The 14,028-nt window shown below is 42.9% G+C and overlaps 1 protein-coding gene across 5 annotated transcripts in view; it reads right to left on the reverse strand.

Annotated features, from left to right (window-relative positions):
• Positions 1-14,028, reverse strand: part of IQCK (IQ motif containing K) — a 152,823-nt gene that overhangs the window by 136,794 nt on the left and 2,001 nt on the right. The window lies entirely within an intron of this gene.

The following is a 14,028-nucleotide window of genomic DNA, read 5'->3' on the forward strand; positions in this document are numbered from 1 at the left end:
TCTGGGGATGGGCGTGAAGTTAAGACTGCCAGATCAGGGCACACAGCTAGAAAAGCAATCCCATAAACCCTTGCTAGTCAAAGCATTGCCCACAGACCAGCAGCATCAGCATTCCTGGGGAGTTAAAAACATAGCTAAGGGGCTTCCCTGATGGCTCAGTGGTAAAGAATCTGCTCACCAGGGCAGGAGACAGAGGTTCGATCCCTGATCTGGGAAGATTCCACACACCTTGAGGCAACTAAGCCCGTGTGCCACAATTATTAAGTGTGTGCAACTGCAACGGGGGAGTAGCCCCTGCTCACTGCAAGTAGAGAAAGCCCTCAGGTAACAACGGAGACCCAGCACAGACAAAAATAAATAAATAAAAATTATATATATATTATACATGTATACATATAATATATATATATAATGAAACTAAAGTTGGAGAGGTCCTACTGTAAGCTCCATTAAGTTTCCATCTTTGCTATACATTAGAATCACCTGGTAGCTCTTTGAAAATGCCAATGTCTTTGCCCAACCCCAGAATTTTTTATTCCAATAGGTCTGAGCCAAGAATCAGAAGATCAGTATTTTTATAGTCGTCAGCTGATTCTAACATGCAGTGAGATGGAGAATGATTGCCAGGTTTCAAGACTGATCACAGTTAACCTGCTGCGGAGCTCAATGCAAAGAACATTCCGCACAAGTACTACGACAGCTATTGCTGAAACAGAAAATGCCCATGGCTGTATTAGTTCTGCCCCTAAAGGAAAGACTGGTAAAATATTTCTGGAAAGGTCAGTGTTTCAAAGGCAGTCGCATAGTTGCTTTGTAGTGATGAGAGAAAACAAAATTTCTGGGTAAGATGGAACTGATGCAGTTGTACTGGAGGCAAATTTTATTCCATCATCTAGTTCCTTATGGCACCCCACTCCAGTACTCTTTGCCTGGAAAATCCCATGGACGGAGGAGCCTGGTGGGCTGCAGTCCATGGGGTAGCTAGGAGTCAGACACGACTGAGAAACTTCACTTTCACTTTTCACTTTCCTGCATTGGAGAAGGAAATGGCAACCCACTCCAGTGTTCTTGCCTGGAGAATCCCAGGGACAGGGAGCCTGGTGGGCTGCCGTCTATGGGGTCGCACAGAGTTGGACATGACTGAAGTGACTTAGCAGCAGCAGTTCCTTATCAAGTAGTAGAGAAATTCTCAACTTTTTTTTTTTTAACTCTTAGGTATCAGATTGGGAACAAGTACATCAGGATGCAGGTTATTAGCAATTTAATAGGTCTCTAGTGCTGTGTAACAAACTACCACAAACTTATAGCAACTTTAAATAATGCAGATTTATTATCTCACACTTCCCGAGGGTCAGGGTTTCATCAGGTTGAAATCAAGGTGTGAGCCATGACTGTGATCTCATCTGACAGCTGGAGTCCTCTTCCAAGTTCACTGACGGTTGGTGGGATTCAGTTTCTTGTGGATTCAGGTCTGAAGTCCCAGTTTTCTTTTGGGTTGTTATGAAAACTGCTCTCAGCTTCTAGAGGCTTGCTACCCTCAGATCCTTGCCACAATAGCTCACTCACGGTTATTTGCTTCTTCAAAGCAAGCAGAAGTCTCTTCTGCTTGAATCTGACTTCTTTTAAAGACTCACCTGATTAAGCCAGGCCCACCTACAATCATCTCCCCAGTTTAGAGTCAATTGAGGGAATTCCCTGGTGGTTCAGTGGTGAGGACTCTGAGCTTCCAGTGCCAGGGCTCTGGGTTCAATCCCTGGCCAGGGGAACTAAGATTCCATAAGCTGCACGGTGCAGCCAAAAACAAAACTACAGATTCAATTTAGAAAAAAAAGATAATCTCAATAGATTATACACTTAAATTAGATCTATAAAATCCTTTGCCACTAATCCCTGGATTAGTATCTGAATGGACAACTGGGAGGTATGTGCACTAGGGGCAGGAATCTTGGGGACCATCTGAGAATTCTGCCCACCACAGTAGCTCTAGTTCTGCCACTTTATTTTTTCTTCTCAAGCACAAAATGTAAATTCACTGTCATCCTCCAACACGTTGAGAATCACCAATGTGGTGTAAAAACTGTTTGTTTGGATTTAAGATACATATACAGTTACAGGTTTCCCGGTAGCTCAGCTGGTAAAGAATCCGCCTGCAATGCGGGAGACCTGGGTTCAATCCTTGGGTTGGGGAGATCCCCTGGAGGAGGGCATGGCAACCCAGTCCAGTATTCTTGCCTGGAGAATCCCCATGGACAGAGGAGCCTGGCTGGCTTCAGTCCATGGGGTCACAAAGAGACAGACACGGCTGAGTGACAAAGCACAACATAGCATATATTTATAGCTTTGATTACAAAAGCAATACATGCTTATTGTGAGAAAAATTCCAAATAACACAGAGATGTCTTATCACACCTAATCCCATTACAATTCACATCTATTGTTGGAACTGGCATAGATTCATCCAAGTCTTTTTCAATGCATTTACTAACATTTGTACACATTTCACAAATACATTCATTTACTTTAGATCTCCTAGACTAGGTCAAATCATCCAAACATAGACCCTGATAAACACCGTGTCCTTATTCTGCAAAGCTTATATCGTCTTATTCTTATTTGAAATTTATAAAAATTATCGAATATCTCTTTTAATAGACTGGTTTTCTTTGGGGGGGGGGCAGGGATGTACCTGGTCTGTTTGTGCTCACCATCATATTCCCAAAGAATATGAAGCTGAATGAATATACTTTTTTTTTTTTTTTAAGAAAAACTGTTGGCCATTCTGCACAGTATGCGGGATCTTAGTTCCCCTACCAGGCATTAAACACATGCCCCTGCATTAGAAGTGCCAAGTCTTAACCACTGGACTACCAGGGAATTCTGAAACTGAATGAATGATGCAATCAATGAATGCATGAACAAAGCAAATACTACAGCAAGTTACTTCTGACTCTTGGTCAATTCACTGTATTTATGAGAGCCCATTGTGTGCCAGGATCCATTGCTGCTACTATATGATGTGCCTCATTTATTCAACCAGTGTACTTAGTGGGCTTTTAGATTGCTTCCAGTTTTTCATTATTACAATGCCGCTGTAAGCATCTTTATACATTACACCATCGATCAGAAAGGAGGTGGTTTTGTAGGATTAACTCTCAGATGTGAAATTGTGCTTTCAAATGAAAAAATGATTTAAATTTTGGGCCAAATTGCCCTCCAAAAGGTTTACAATAATTCATACTCCTAGACCTGTCTGTTCTTCTCAGGTATAATCTATCTTACACATATTTAAAATTATATTTTACTTTTATCTATATTTCTTTAATCATTACTTATCTGCCATTTCTATTTTTCCCAAGCAGAAATTTGATGGAAAATATACAAACTTTTTCATCATACAACCATGAAAGATATAGTTATGATTCTGCAGAAGTATGGGAAAATAATTAGCTTCAGGACAATCTGATGTGTTTTTTATTTCAAGCCTCTGTAATGTTTAAGAGAATTTGGCATATTTGAGAATTTAACACTGCTATCACCTTGTGATTTCAATTAAAACATACAATTGACCTAAGACTGATGCTTTTTACATTGAAATCTTTATGAATTTGATTAACTTTGTAAAGAGAACTGAAGAAAAATTTGCTGGTTTGGCATTAGAAATTCTTAAGAAAATCAGGTGTATTATGTGTATAAATGTTTACAATCTTTTACTTAAGCTTGTAAACTGGATTCCAGGTCTCTCCCACTTTTCGAAAGTTTGCTTTATGCACTTCACTTTGACAAAAGACCTACCTGTGTTCACTACCCAAAATTAGTCCAAAGAGCATTGTTGTTTTTATGAGAAAAGGTGAAAACTGAAAAAGAACAGTTTGTTGTGTAGTGAACTGTTGTAGAGGAAGTGTGTGCCCCAAGCAGTGGAGTTCAGTTCAGTCCAGTCCAGTCGCTCAGTCGTGTCCGACTCTGTGACCCCCTGAACCACAGCACACCAGGCCTCCCTGTCCATCGCCAACTCCCGGAGTTTACCCAAACTCATGTCCATTAAGTCGGTGATGCCATGCTCCTTCCCTGGGACTACACTGAACTCAGCATTAAGCCGCCATAGCTATGAATTCTCTGTGAACACTGTGCTTTTTCTCGATTTATTTTATGCATCCTTTAGCAAGATGTGACCTAAGGTATAATTACTTCTTCACTTTATGCCATTTTGGCTTCTGAAAGGTTGCATAGGAACTCTCTACTTTTGGATAGCAGGGGGAACCTGAAATTGGTTAGGGGAATTTGATATTATATGTTTGTTAAACAAACAGTAATCCAAGAACAAGTAAAATTAGATGTTCATTTTACAGAACAAAGGCAACATTATGCAAGAGGCAGAGCAGAAACAGCCTGTAACTCTGTTGGTGGAACAGAACCCTTGCGCTCAAATTGGAACCTGCTCCCCACCCTGCCATGCTCCAGGGATGTGACATAATGAAATGTCTTTATTGCTCAGGCCACTACTGGTGGGGCTTTCTGTGATTTGCAGCTGAACATGTTTCTAACTGAAACAGCCATTAAAATGCAATGTTCCCGAACAGTGGCCTACTGGAAACGGATGAACCAGGAAGGTGGAGGCTGGAAGTGAATCCAGTGAACACTTGGCTAGCACACACTGGTGAGGGGCTGAGCAAGGTGCTGGAGGGACAGATGAAGACGGCAGATGAGCTTGTTTGGTGAGGGGATGGGTGGTAAGAGTCAGCGGTTATGAGGTGTGAAAGCAATGTTGTAGAGGGCTGCACTAAGGAAGCACCAAGAAGAGGCTTCAAAATCAGTGTGAAGAATAACAGAAGGCTTTCCAGAAGAGAGGTCACTTGGGCTTGGGTCTTAAAAGATAAAGATAGAAGAAAGCAGAGATTGTCCCATGAGAGGCAAAGCTTGTGCAAAGGCTCAGAGGAATGGAACAGCATGGTGTGTTGGAAGGCATGGTTTCCTATGGCTAAAGGTACACAGCACAGGACAGTGGTACTGGGGCTTAGTCACTTGCCAAGAGAGCTTATTTAAAATGCAGAGCTTAGGGACTCACCCCCAAGGAATAGGGGTGAGTCATCACACCGAAGGAATTTGCACGGTAGCAAGTATCTGGGAGACTGTGACGTAGGTGCCGCAGTTCTACACTTCGAACCACGCTGGCGTGTTGCTTAAGGGCTTAAACTTGAGTGTTGCACATATCTGAGTTGGAGCCTGATTCCACCACTTACTTGGGGCAAGTTTAAGCTCTCTATGCCTCAATTTCCTTATCTGTTTAAACCACCAAGTTGCTATGAGGTTTAGACAAGAGGAAAATCAAGCACCTAGCACAGTGCCTGGCACATAAAGGGCAGCTCTGTAGATGTTAACCATTAGGATGATTTGGATAAATGGTAGGTGATGAACCTAAATAAAGAGAGACAGAGACCAAATTATTGTTTTTTTATTTTATTTATTTATTATTGGCTGGGTCTTTGTTGCTTCGAGGGCTTTTCTCTAGTTGCAGTGAGCAGGGGCTACACTCTGGTTGCGGGGCGCTGGCCTCTCATCGTGGTGGCTTCTGTTGTTGTGGAGCTCGGGCTCTTGGGCCCATGTGCTTCGGTGGTTGTGGCACGTGGGCTCAGTAGTTGTGGCTTCCAGGCTCTAGAGCATGGGCTCAACAGTTGTGGCTCATGGGCTTACTTGCTCCACAGCATGTGGGATCTTCCCACATGTTCAATCAGGGATCGAACCCATGCCTCCTGCCCTGGCTGGTGGATTCTTTACCACTGAGCCACCAGGGAAGTCTGAGACCAAATTATTAAAGGGCTTAGATGTTAAGCTAAAAAGTTTATATTCACCATGAAAGCTGTGATAATCATTCTAGGTCATCGGATGATGTGATCAGATTTTGAGAGAGCTTGTGGAAAGATAGTCTGGAAGGAAGCCCTTCCCAATTATAAAGCTACAGCAGTGATCTAAACAGGCAGTGGTAAGGGCCCATGAGAACCACGGGGTGGGGCGTTGGGGCTCACAGGAGATGTGGAGTCAGTAGGATCTATAGGGATTAGAGAATCAATGCAGGGACCATGAAAAGTGAAAGGGACGCATATAAGATGAACTGCTGATTTCTGAACTGGCAGTCTATGATGGAAAATAATTGTTGGTGTCTTGAACAGTGCCTGGGGTCAATGCCTGGCCCAACATGGGTAGATATGATGACTGACATATGAGAACGATTTCATCAGAGCCGTGAAATAGGAGCTGATGGGTTTATAGAGGAATGGGAATGACAGCGAATGAGCTTTTGAAATCAAGCAAGACCCTATGGTCTTAGCCCACCATGTCCTCCACTTTCCTTCTGTTTGTGGACAAACTTTAGCCAAAGAATAATCAGAGAAGTGAGAAAATGCAGAAACAGAGGAAAGCAGTCCAACAAAACTAAATAATAATGGTTTAGTCATTAAGCGTAGTCAGGGACCTTTAGTTCCATCTCAAGAAGGACTATAGATAATATTCTGACCCATATCCTGTAAGCTGTCTTACAAGTACTGATATACCCACCACGCAGGGGAAGAAGTTAACTATATGATGACCAGACTGTAGCCATAAGCTGCCACAATTCTAAGAACTGACCTCAAGCAAACGGGAACAAACCGATCCTGGAACTGAAGATTAACTGTACTCTACTAAACAGTCAAGATGATCCCGGCCTGACCACTGATGACCAATTTCAAGATGACTGTCACAGCTGATTGTGCTATTTCTGCATGTAGCCCTCTCCCTCAGCCTACTGGTTGGGCAGGGGTCGGGGGGCAGAGGTAGGGAGTTGGCCTTCGGACAGGAGTCTGCCTCCCCCACCACCCCCCATCCCCCACCCACTGGTTGACAGCATCCAAAATAAAGCATACTTTCCTTTCCACCAAACTTGCCTCTTTGTTGGCTTTTGAGTGATGAGTAGCCAGACCCCACTTCTGGTGGCACTGCAAACAAGAGCTCTTTTTGGAAGTTTAGCTGTGAGGGCATGAGGGACACACAAGAGCTAGAAGACGACAGGGGCCAAGGCAGAGGCTTTCCCCAAGCCAACTGACTACAGGATGCTTGGAGGGAAAAGCCAGCAGTGGAGTTAAAGATGTAGGAGAGATGAGTGATAGAGGAGGATCCGAGGACACCAAGCGGAAGGTACCAAAGCACAGATGCAGGGCTGAGCTGTGTGGGAAGCGAGATAAATACTTCTTCCGTGTATGCAGACACAAATCTGTCTGCTGGTATTTGCAAGTTGGAGGATTCTCTCCCTACTCCTGATCACCTGCCTAGTCTCAGTGAATGCCTTCTCCACCTGTCAAATGGTTTCACCAAGTCAGAGGAGTGGAGGAAACACTGAGGACCAGCACACGTAGGCAACGTGAGAAGGCGTTGATGGATGCTGCCTGATAAGCACTGCTGACAAGCCATCTGCTGCCATTTTTCTCCAGCTGCTCAGCGGCTGTGCTGGGGGAACAAGCACTGACTCAGAACTGGTCCATGTTGTTACCTAGCAGGTGACATGAAGGGACCTGGTTTCACAACAGCATTGAGAGCTGAGGCCAGCGAATATCTTTGGAATGATGAACTAACGGCAATAATGAGGATGCCAATGGCAATGATAATAACAGCAATATCAGAATAGAAGACTGTAAGCTCCAAATACTGCACAACTGCACTCATCTCGTATGCTAGTAAAGTAATATGCTCAAAACTCTCCATGCCAGGCTTCAGCAGTACGTGAACCATGAACTTCCAGATGTTCAAGCCGGTTTTAGAAAAGGCAGAGGAACCAGAGATCAAATTGCCAACATCTGCTGGATCATCAAAAAAGCAAGAGTTCCAGAAAAACATCTATTTCTGCTTTATTGACTATGCCAAAGCCTTTGACTGTGTGGATCACAATCAACTGTGGAAAATTCTGAAAGAGATGGGAATACCAGACCACCTGACCTGCCTCGAGAAACCTATATGCAGGTCAGGAAGCAACAGTTAGAACTGGACATGGAACAACAGACTGGTTCCAAATAGGAAAGGAGTACGTCAAGGCTGTATATTGTCACCCTGCTTATTTAACTTAAATGCAGAGTACATCATGAGAAACGCTGGGCTGGAAGAAGCATAAGCTGGAATCAAGATTGCCGGGAGAAATATCAATAACCTCAGATATGCAGATGACACCACCCTTATGGCAGAAAGTGAAGAGGAACTCAAAAGTCTCATGATGAAAGTGAAAGGAGAGAGTGAAAAAGTTGGCTCAAAACTCAACATTCAGAAAACGAAGATCATGGCATCTGGTCCCATCACTTCATGGGGAATAGATGGGGGCAACAGTGGAAACAGTGTCAGACTTTATTTTGGGGGGCTCCAAAATCACTGCAGATGGTGATTGCAGCCATGAAATTAAAAGACGCTTACTCCTTGGAAGGAAAGTTATGACCAATCTAGACAGCATATTCAAAAGCAGAGACATTATTTTGCCAACAAAGGTCTGTCTAGTCAAGACTAGGGTTTTTCCAGTGGTCATGTATGGATGTGAGAGTTGGACTGTGAAGAAAGCTGAGCGCAGAAGAATTGATGCTTTTGAACTGTGGTGTTGGAGAAGACTCTTGAGAGTCCCTTGGACTGCAAGGAGATCCAACCAGTCCATTCTAAAGGAGATCAGTCCTGGGTGTTCATTGCTAAAGCTGAAACTCCGATCTTTGGCCACCTCATGTGAAGAGTTGACTCATTGGAAAAGACCCTGATGCTGGGAGGGATTGGGGGCAGGAGGAGAAGGGGACGACAGAGGATGAGATGGCTGGATGGCATCACCGACTCAATGGACATGAGTGTGAGTGAACTCCAGGAGTTGTTGATGGACAGGGAGGCCTGGTGTGCTGTGATTCATGGGGTCACAAAGAGTCGGACACGACTGAGCGACTGAACTAAACTGAACTGAAGCTGCAAATAATTTGACTCAGTCTTGGCTAAAACCATAGTTAAAAATCATTAAGTCATAGGCAATCACAAGATTTAATGTGAAGCCTTAGCAGGAAAGATGTTTATTGATATTAATACAGGTGCTTTTGAAAATAAAAAGCCCTGGATTAGCTGTCACTGGAAAGATGAGAAAACTGAAGAATATTGAAAGTAAGTCATCGTACAGACACACACACGCACAGGACTAGCCAGATAGAATAAAGGTCTTAACACCTAATCTCATTTTCTTGAAATTGAGTTTCTGACAGTTCTGTTAGGTGTGATGATTTGCTTTTTAAATGGAGATATCCTAACAAAATATAATACTTAACCTCAAACAAGCCTGCTTTTCATGTTTGCTGCGAGAAACTGAATTTACTATGTTTGTTATAGAAAATTACATTTGTTAGAATGTTTGTTTTAAGAAACTGGATCTATCATCCATGTTATAACAATCATTTCAGGGCCTGTGTATATACACTCACCATCTTTGACCTCATTAACTTATATTTGTAACTCTACCACTTTCTAAGTGACATCAAATTAGCTGCTTTTGAGAGCAAGAAAACACTTCTGTCTTTACCTTCTTGCTACAGGCCTGTGTGACAAAAATAAATTCCATGATTCTAAAACAAATGCAAAGTATGCTTCTTTGTCAATATCAGGACATTTATTGAGCACTTTGTAAATGCCAGGCACTGTGCCAGGCACCTTTGCATATGTCATCTTAAGCCATCCTCACAACAGCCCTGTGAGGTAGGTACAAGGATTATCCCCTCTTTGAGTTGTTGAGCAGCTTCCCCAACAAACACCACTAGTCAATTGCATTGTGAAGAGCTGTTTGCCCTGGAGAAGGGCACACTCCTGGGAAAAGACAGCCGCAATAACAACCTTCTATTGACATTTGAGTGTTTTCATAATGGTACTGTGATTAGCAACTTGGATCACAGCACCAGGAGGGTAAGGACCAAGAGGCAGACATTACAAGGAAAACATTCAAGATGAAAAAGATTTTTCTGGTATAATGCAATATGGGAGAAGGAATTCAAGCATTGGGTAGGAGTTGAAATAGACTGGAGATCTATTTCATCTATTTTTATGGTCAAATAGATATCTATCACCTCTGAGTCCATTATTCTCTTCTTTCTTTGAATTTTCCACTTCTCTCAACTCATCACCCTCTCCCGCTACCTAGTCCAATATACCGGCACATTCAGTCTTTTCTCCATTCAACATTTATTGACCTGCACTGTCCAATATAGTGGTCATTAGCCACATGCAGCTGTGTTAGCTTATCAGAACTTATCAGAAGCAAAACAAAAAATTCAGTTCCAAGGTTGCACTGATCACATTTCAAGTGCTCAATACCCATCTGTGGAAGTTCTATTGGACAGCACTCTTTCAGACAGTTGAGGTAGTGACGGTAGCCACAAGAACGAAAAATCTGAGTTCCTGACCTTGAGGAGTACACAATCTTAGGAAAATGAAACATCCAGCATTATTTATTAAGAGTAACACACACTGAGCCCTTGCTGCAAAACAGGCGCTTTGCTAAGCCCTTTCAGAAGTGATCCTCTAGCTGCATCCTCCTAACACCATGAAATAGGTGCCGTTATCATGCTTATTTTACTGACAGGATGAGATGCAGGTACACCTTGTTTTATTGTGCTTCACTTTATTGCACTTAGAAGCTGTAGATGTTTTCTTTTTTACAAGTTGAAGATTTGTGGCAATCCCACCTACGTCAAGCAAGTCTTTTCTCAACAGTATTTGCTCACTTTGTGTCTATGTCACATTTTGGGAATTCTCACAATATTTCTAACTTTTTCTTTATTTTGTATTTGTCATGGTGATATGTGCTCTTTGCCATTAGTACTGCAAAAAAACCATAACTCATGGAATACTCAGATGATGGTGACAGCATTTTTTTTTTTTTTTTTTTTTAGCAATAAAGTATTTTTACTTTTGGCCACCCTGGCTTGTGGGATTTTACTTTCCCTACCAGGATTGAACCCCGGGCCTTCTCCAGTGAAAGCTCGGAGTCCTAACCACTGGACCACCAGGGAATTCCCCAGCAATAAAGTATTTTAAATTAAGACATATACAGAGTTTTTTTTAGACACAATGCTATCACGCACTTAATAGACTACAGGATTGTGTAGACGAACTTTTATGGGTACTGCTGCTGCTGCTGCTAAGTCGCTTCAGTCGTGTCCAACTCTGTGCAACCCCACAGATGGCAGCCCACCAGGCTCCCCTGTCCCTGGGATTCTCCAGGCAACAATACTGGAGTGGATTGCCATTTCCTTCTCCAATGCATGAAGTGAAAATTGAAAGTGAAGTCGCTCAGTCGTGTGCGACTCTTAGCGACCTCATGGGCTGCAGCCTACCAGGCTCCCCCGTCCATGGGATTTTCCAGGCAAGAGTACTGGAGTGGGGTAGGAAGCCAAAAAAATTCCTGTGAGTCTGTTTATTGCTGTGGTCTGGAATCCAGTAACTCGGAAGTATGCCAGGCATACTTAACTTGTTCAAGGTGTGTGAAGAGTAATATGGGGCAGCAAGACCAAGGGAACACTGCAGGCCAACAAAGGAAGGTGAGCTAAACACCATTTGGGGATTTTAAGGAAGGTCAGAAGTGGACAGGGCTTCCCTCATAACTCAGCTGGTAAAGAATCTGACTGCAATGCAAGAGATCCGGGTTCAATTCGTGGGTCGGGAAAATCCCCTAGAGAAGGAAATGGCAATCCACTCCAGTATTCTTGCCTGGTAAATCTCATGGACAGAGGAGCCTGGTGGGCTACAGCCCATGGGGTTGCAAGAGCAGGACACAACTTAGCAATTAAACCACCACCACCACAGAAGTAGAGGATTAAAACCAAATCTGTCTAGACCATGCCTGCTCAACACGGGGGCCACAGACTATCTACATCAGAATTACCTGGGGTGTTCCTTAAAAGTGCAAACCCCCTACATCCCATTAGGAGCCCTGTGGTGGGGCCTGGGGAACTTTGTTTTAAACAAGCTTCCTGTCTCCATCTCAGTGCTTCTTTCCTGCTCACTAAAGGAGGTTTCATTCTTTCTGGAGTTTTTTCTCTACTCTTCTCCAGTAGCATATTGGGCACTTATCAACCTGGGGAGTTCTTTTTTCAGTGTCATATCTTTTTGCCTTTTCATACTGTTTATGAGGTTCTCAAGGCAAGAATACTGAAGTGGTTTGCCATGCCCTTCTCCAGTGGACCACATTTTGCCAGAACTCTCCATCATGACCCATCTGTCTTGGGTGGCCCTACACCGCATGGCTCATAGTTTCATTGAATTAGACAAGGCTGTGGTCCATGTGATCAGTTTGATTAGTTTTCTGTGATTGTGGGTTTCATTCTGTCTTCCCTCTGAGAGACTGACTGTGGGGGAAACTGGGTCTTGAACTTATGGGCAGGGCCATGCTAAGTAAATCTTTAATCCAATTTTCTGTTGCTGGGTAGGGCTGTGTTCCCTCCCTGTTGTTTGATCTGAGACCAAACTATGGTGGAGGTAATGAATAATGGCAACCTCCTTCCTTGCTGTAAAGAACAGTACTACATAGAAACCTGGTATACTAGGTCCATGAATCAAGGTAAACTGGAAGTGGTCAAACAGAAGATGGTAAGAGTGAACAGTGAACATTGACATTTTAGGAATCAGTGAACTAAAATGGACTGAAATAGGCAAATTTAACTCAGATGACCATTATATCTATTACTGTGGGCAAGAATCCCTTAGAAGAAATGGAGTAGCCTTCATAGTCAACAAAAGAGTTCAAAATGCAATTCTTGGGTGCAATCTCAAAAACGACAGAATAATCTCTGTTCGTTTCCAAGGCAAGCCTTCAATATCACAGTAATCAAAGTCTACGCCCCAACCAGTAACGCTGAAGAAGCTGAAGTTGAACAGTTCTATGAAGACTTACAAGACCTTTTAAAACTGATACCCAAAGAAGATGTCCTTTTCATTATAGGAGATTGGAATGCAAAAGTAGGAAGTCAAGAGATACCTGGAGTAACAGGCAAATTTGGCCTTGGAGGACAAAATGAAGTAGGACAAAGGCTAACAGAGTTTTGCCAACAGAACGCACGGATCATAGCAAACACCCTCTTTCAACAACACAAGAGACAACACTACTCATGGACATCACCAGATGGTCAATACTGAAATCAGACTGATTCTATTACTTGCAGCCAAAGATGGAGAAGCTGTATACAGTCAGCAAAAACAAGACCGGGAGCTGACTGTGGCTCCAATCAAGAACTCCTTATTGCCAAATTCAGACTTAAATTGAAGAAAGTATGAAAAACCACTAGACCATTCAGGTATGACCTAAATCAAATCCCTTACAATTATACAGTGGACATGACAAATAGATTCAAGGGATTAGATCTGATAGACAGTGTGCCTGCAGAACTATGGAGGGAGGTATGTGACACTGTATAGGAGGCAGGGATCAAGACCATCCCCAAGAAAAAGAAATGCAAAAAGGCAAACTGGTTGTGTGACCAGGACTTACAAATAGCTGAGAAAAGAAGAGAAGCGAAAGGCAAAGAAGAAAAGGAAAGATACACCCATTTGAAAGCAGAGTTCCAAAGAATAGCAAGGAGAGATAAGAAAGCCTTCCTCAGTGATCAGTGCAAAGAAATAGAGGAAAATAATAGAATGGGAAAGACTAGAGATCTCTTCAAGAAAATTAGAGATACCAAGGGAACATTTCATGCAAAGATGGGCTCGATAAAGGACAGAAATGGTATGGATCTAACAGAAGCAGAAGATATTAAGAAGAGGTAGCAAGAATACACAGAAGATCTAGACAAAAAATATCTTCACAACCCAGATAATCATGACGGTTTGATCACTCACCTAGAGCCAGCCATCCTGGAATGTGAAGTCAAGTGGGCCTAAGGAAGGATCACTACAAACAAAGCTAGTGGAGGTGATGGAATTCCAGTTGAGCTATTTCAAATCCTAAAAGATGATGCTGTGAAAGTGTTGCACTCAATACGCCAGCAAATGTGGAAAATTCAGCAGCAG

The sequence above is a fragment of the Bubalus bubalis genome, chromosome 24, assembly GCF_019923935.1.
Source record: "Bubalus bubalis isolate 160015118507 breed Murrah chromosome 24, NDDB_SH_1, whole genome shotgun sequence".
Lineage (NCBI taxonomy): Eukaryota > Metazoa > Chordata > Mammalia > Artiodactyla > Bovidae > Bubalus > Bubalus bubalis.